This window comes from Topomyia yanbarensis, chromosome 2 (assembly GCF_030247195.1).
Source record: "Topomyia yanbarensis strain Yona2022 chromosome 2, ASM3024719v1, whole genome shotgun sequence".
In the NCBI taxonomy this organism is placed as follows: domain Eukaryota; kingdom Metazoa; phylum Arthropoda; class Insecta; order Diptera; family Culicidae; genus Topomyia; species Topomyia yanbarensis.
The window spans coordinates 289,183,072-289,189,551 of record NC_080671.1 but is presented as its reverse complement, the minus strand read 5'-3'; the positions used below and the strand labels follow the sequence as shown (position 1 = coordinate 289,189,551).

The 6,480-nt window shown below is 33.1% G+C and overlaps 2 long non-coding RNA genes across 2 annotated transcripts; one reads left to right on the top strand and one right to left on the bottom strand.

Annotated features, from left to right (window-relative positions):
- Positions 1-4,766: 4,766 nt before the first annotated feature.
- LOC131679269 (uncharacterized) lies at positions 4,767-5,871 on the top strand. The gene is made up of 3 exons (XR_009303817.1): positions 4,767-5,097; positions 5,518-5,632; positions 5,735-5,871. It is a non-coding gene; the product is annotated as an uncharacterized LOC131679269 (long non-coding RNA).
- On the bottom strand, positions 5,427-5,830 carry LOC131679268 (uncharacterized). Its single transcript, XR_009303816.1, has 2 exons — positions 5,690-5,830; positions 5,427-5,630 (listed from the first exon to the last, which is right to left on the bottom strand). It is a non-coding gene; the product is annotated as an uncharacterized LOC131679268 (long non-coding RNA).
- Positions 5,872-6,480: the final 609 nt, after the last annotated feature.

Below are 6,480 nucleotides of genomic sequence, written 5' to 3'. Positions count from 1 at the left end.
ATTCACGCAGAATAATTTAGCATATTTAAACTAAAAATATGTGTTATTGAATTCAATCAATTATTGTTTATCACTTTAAGCAACAAAATTGTTAATTTCACAATATTTTTTTATTAGAAAAACAATGTATTTTTGCTTTCAATAAAAACATTTTTAATTTCAATAATTTTCTTTTATTTTCAATAAAAAATATTATTAGAAAGCAAAACGATAAACTTTTTTTATTGAAACAATAAATAAATTTTATTGAATTCAATAAATAATTTTTTTTTGTCTCCCGACCAATAATTTTATTTATTGAATTTAATCCTTATTTTTATTGAACCTACAAATCTTTTTTCTGTGTGTTTCAATAATTTTCTTTTATTTTCAATAAAAAATATTATTAGAAAGCAAAACGATAAACTTTTTTATTGAAACAATAAATAAATTTTATTGAATTCAATAAATAAATTTATTGTCTCCCGACCAATAATTTTATTTATTGAATTTAGTTTATGTGTAAAATCAATAGGCATAACGTTTACTTTTTTTGAGTGAATGAAACGTACAATACTTTCTACTTAAAACGTTAATATACGATGCTTCGCTCGTCTGAATTCGAAAAACTTCTGCTCGTTTGAATATGTCTTGTCCAGACTTTTACTAGAGGACATTAGTGTTCTTTTACGAAAGACACGTTAAGTAATGATGTGCAACTCATTATACAGATGCTACTGTTCCGAGTTTAAATTATTTGCCAAAAATTTTCACTGAAATCGTTCTAGTTGTCATGTCAGTTTGTCGGTGCTTTTGAGTTGTTTGGGGTATACTCAAAATTAGGTAAATTCAACTTAACTTTAAGTAAATTAAACTCAAGGTTGAGATATGATTTTTGCCGTAGTTAAATGGAAACTACCTTCAACACGGTTTACCTAATTTTACCTTCCTGCACGATACCACGAGATTGAGTCAAAAGTACTCAATTTTAGGTAGTTTTTCGGTGGCATGTAATCATGACAACTCAATGTGGATGTTTTGGAATGAAATCTCGCCTTTTTTTTTGAAAAAGCCCAATAAACAAAATTTGGGATTTTCGTTTTATTTCATATTGTATGTGGCACTAAAAACTGGATTCTAACCGCACTGCGCACTTACCATTCTTCCATTAAATTCTTCTCATAGACCGGTTAGTTCGACTGGTCTGTCTATGAAAGTACCATCTCTATCACTTGAAATACATGTTTTTTGACAGCTCGCAGTTTTGAGATCACTCGCACTCTAAAAGTGCGGAGTCCAGGTTGGTGGGAAGTGCGCAATATTCAAGATCTCTAGTCGAAGTATTAGCACCTGTAAAAACCCAAATGCCATAAAAAATAATTGAAAAACATATGGCTATGTTGAGTATAAGGCCAATATTAGTTTGGTGTGCGATAATACATTGGCCATTTACTTGAGGAAACGGCCAATAAACATATTTGTTTTGCTTTGGTTTTTGACCCTTTACATGTTCGTTTGAAAATGACTTATACACAATCAAACATCACTTCTTATAATCGAGTGCATTATTATAAAACAGGAGAAAGCATTTTTCTTAGTATTCTCTTTTTACAAATCTCAAATCATCGAAGAAATAGGCAAAATATAAAAACGACAATGCATTCAACTACCCAGCTAATTGTATTAACGCTTAAAACACATTGAGTATGTATGGCGAATGACCCACAGAGGTTAAAGCCACAAATAAACAACAACAACAACAACAACAACATTGAGTATGTCCATAACTCTTTTTGAGACGTAATAAAATTAGTTTAATAAAAGGCCAATAAATAATTTGACGTTTCAGCAAAGGGCCAAAAGTAAACGGCCAAAAAGCTAAACGATTGAAGTAAAAGGCCAATAAACTTTTTGATCGAAATCTATCGAGTTTAATATCCAGTAAGCAATGTATGCTTGTCAAATACATAAAAAAAACCGTATAAGGTGTAAATTGCTTCAATATCTTGATTGATAATCAAATTTGGACAAATCAGTAGAACTAGAACTTTTCTTGATCCTGTTTGTCTAATTTAATAATACTTTAATCAAATGCGCGTGAAATGATGCTATGAACATTTTAAATGTGATCAGAATACTTTCTAAAACATAAAAACATACATAATAGCCAACAGCCAAAAACCATTTAAAGTTTGGCAAAGGGCCAAAAGCAAACGGCTAATATGCTATACAGTGAAAGTAAAGGGCCAATAATCTTTTTGGAGCAAAAATCCCCTCAAATCAAGTAAAATCTCCAGAAATTATTGCATGTTATCAAAGTATAGAACAAACTACAACGAATGTGTGCATTGTTTTGACAAAATTCGCCTTCGTTTTCAAATAGCAGATTGAAATATATTAGCAAAATTTCAAACCCATTTTACTCGATTCAGTCATTTTGTTTATTGGCCCTTTTCAAAAAAAAGGCGTGAAATGTCATATTTAAGTGGAACCACAGATAACAGACGTTTAGGCTCGATTTGAATAGTGTGTAAATAGCCGCTACTGAAATTCCGAATAAATTAGACGTCTGAAACACGTTTAGCAAACGTTTGCAGATGGCGCAGTGATCGATACAATGCAGTTAGAGTGCAGCTGTCAAACACGTGTAGCAAACAGTTGCGCAGATGGCAATAGTGAAACACGGATTTCCAACGTTTATCAATTTGAAAGTTTACACAGATTTTGAAGAAATTTTGTTCTAGCCCAAACGTCTGTTATCTGTGGTGGAACGGAACTAAGACGGGACCTGCGGAAAGAAGAAAAACGCGTGTCAAATTGATCCGGCACGCAAATGTCAGATTGAACTGGTTGTCCTCAGAGTGATTAATATGGGGAGTATTGTATTTGAGAAAATTTTAAATTTTTCCAAATATATCAATAAATTAATCATCAGATCAATAATAATAGTGGAGACGATAGTAACAAAAAATCAAGACTGTGCAATAGAGAACTTTTTTAGTTTTTTTATGTTCGATAACATTTTATAGTGATCAAAAATATTATTGAATAAAATCAGAATTTTATTTATGCATCGATAGCATACTTTTCTATCTGCCTCCCGTTTTTTCTGCTGTAAATTTAATGCATTGGACATTTTCGGTATATCCACTCATTGAATGCTTACTAGAAGAATTTGCTAGAAAATGCATAAAAATCACAGCAGAATAAAAGAGACGGGAATAAAAAGTATGCTAGCTATGCATATTTTTATTTCTCAGTGTAGGAACAATGTTGTATAAAATAAATATAAATAAACCGAGTTGCAATCGTCTTCGTTGTCTGGACGATCGAACGATTTTGAATCTCGAGGATCAGAGTAATTATGTTCCTTCAAGACTGGCGACGAGTACAATGGAAGAGAGCTACGTAATTTGTCTCCATACAGTTCGTCATCATCTGAATCAAGATCTAAGCACGAGTATATTGACGGAACTTTTGTATACGTTCCCTACTCTATCTACGTAGTAATCGTAAATGAGCCTAAAGATTCATTCAGACAATTTAATAACACGACACATGAATATATTACTTAAATCAATGCTTGTAAAATACATACGCTACAAATTCTCGTGCTTTCACTAATTTCGAGATCGTCAATTCTTGTGAACTTCTCCGATGGTTCCCTCAAATCGGGATTCACCGGAAAACGGTGAAAAGTTATCTCCGGATTTTTCGCTTTACAACGACCGCAATTTTTTTCTTTGCACTTCATGACAATGGATTCACGAAAAAAAAATTGAAAATTCACTATGAATTCTTGTTTGTTCTTTAATAAAGTCATGTCATTCCTTGAACTACACCAAGTATTATGTGGTTTTCGTTTGAGGCGAAACTGAGTCAGTTCCTAACCCCAACTGCTGTCAAAATGTATGAACTGACAGCGGTTGGGGTTAGAACCTGACTCAGTTTCAGGTTCAAGCGAAATCGCCATTAGTGTGTGGGAATCGAAGAAGTAAGATATAACAAACAAAAAGAAATAATAAGAAAACGCGAATCCGCAGGTCCCTCCCAGGTTTACACGCTCATTGATAACAACTCAAATTTGAGTTGCCAGCCACTCAATTTCATAAAAAGTGCACATAGTCAAAAATTGAGTTTTTCTAGTTTATTCAGTTTTGAGTTTGGGACATAAATGTCAAATTTGAGTACATTTTACTCAAAAAGGAAATTCGGAAAATAATCATTCCGCATTTTTAATAAAGCTGCAAAAATATGAATTGGTATTTCAAATGTAATTTACCTGATCCTCCAGTCCGTTGTCCAGGCGTTTACGATGTCCGGAAATTTAATCTGAGGGTCTTTTTCTGCACCTATTTCATGCCGATCGGCATCTTGTGGAAACTGCAGAAACTAAAAAAACATAACTGAGAGTTAGATTTGAAAACAAGCGAAACTCAATCAAACTTACCTTCTAGTTTTATGAACAATCAGTGTCTTAAATTGCAAACTCTTTTTTAGTTTAAGTCGACGCCTGATTCCACACACTTTTTTGAGAGTAAGTAGTTTTTTCACTCAGAAGTTTGAACATTTAATGATTACTCCAGGGATGAGTTAGTTCTACTCAAATTAAAACTCATTTTTTGACGTGTATAGTAAACAAAAGAAAAAAAATTTCTCTTGCACAAAGATGCCAGATTTGCAAACAAGTCTGCAAATTCGCAGACTTTTAATTTAAGCTGCAGATTTTTTCGATAACGCAGATATTTGCAGATTTTTTAGTTTGGTTGCAGATATTTGCAGATTTTTTACTTTGGTTGCAGATATTTACAGATTTTTGAATATAAAGGCTTTTGGTTACACTAGCTTTCCTGACATTTTTTGTTCTTCCCAGGCTAAATGCCTGCTAAATTATTATTGGAGACATTTGAAAATAGTACCTGGCATCTCTGCTCTTGCATTAACTGATATGAACTGTATTTATCCAATAACGGTTTGTCCGGAATTTCCTTTCAAAGAGAATTTTGACAGTTGGATTTTAAGCCGTAATCATATCTTTGTCGAGAAATGTACTCAAAAAATAAATCACGTTACTTCTATGTGAAAACATATGTGAATCTCATCCACTGCACTTTTCAGGTAAATTTCATCGGGTTGACCCGTGAATTTAAATCAGTTTCAATACCTGATTAATCAGGTAAAAGTTAGGTGGTTTTGAGATAATTAATAACAGAAATTCACGTAACTTATACAGGATGCTAAACTTCACAATTATGTGAAAATAAACATGACAATCATTTGTAGCCAACCGTGACAATTACATACATATATTGTTTGTAGTCATTCTCAATTATTTTGAATTGCGGAAGCAGTTTATTTCAATTTATTGCGATTTATTTAAATCTTTAAATTTACTCTTGATTTGAATCATGTATAGATAGTAAACTGTGGAATTATAACCATGTTAATGCTTATAAATGAAGTATATAATTTCCTTTTAATTTTTCATTATACATTTTTGACAATTAATCTTACCGAGTGTAATAATATTCTCTACAGTATCTACGAATAAATTGACTGATTTTTGCCGCGGTAGAAATATGACAATGTTCTCATCACAAACATCACCGTCAAGCAGATTTTTGTTGCGGATACAATGCATTCCCAGCCAGCTGTAATTTTATTTAAATTAATTTGTGTGCACAAATTACTCACAGAAATATATACTTACTTTTTTACCTTTCTGTGCTATGAATCATGGATCTTCAATATCAAGACGTTGTATTATGGTGCTCGCCAGTTGCGGGTCGTCGAGGTGCCAGACAACTGGACGCAACGCTCCACTCGCCGGACCGACTTCGGCACCCTACCAGGAAGCCTTAGTAGGATAGATCCACTGGCGTGTACTAAATCGAATAGGCACACACTACCTTCTCCATGCAAAGGATAATAGTGACAAAAACTTCAATGACGTGTGAACCATATCATACTTTAGCTATTCCTCTTCCCCGGGGAATAAGGTGAACCAGGGAAATTTCCTATTTATTAAATTGTGGAAAAGAAGTATGTAGTTTTAAAAAATGCAGCAATAAGTGATAGTAAAAATCTCAGACTTCTGTGAACTTACCAACCAAAATATCCAGCAACCAAAAAGCTCACCAACCGAAAAGCTCCTATAATTATGGCCACCACTGTAGCGTATTAGCCACCTGGTGTCGGATAGCTGAACAAGCTCAGCTCACCAACCAAAAAGCTCATCTCACCAACCAAAAGCTCACCTGTAAATTGATTGATGCTAGCATATTCGATAAATTCAAAATACCACTATTGCACATATAAAAAATAATGAAAACGTTGCAGATTAAAAACAATGGTTAAGTACTATTAAACAATGACGATTGAATCAATGTAGTAGCAGTAGTACCAATTCTGCCTCATTTTTCACTGATATGCGCTAATGCTTTTATATCTTTTTCCGAAACAGTAACGATTCGAACAACGTGAAGTAGAAATTCTAGTAGC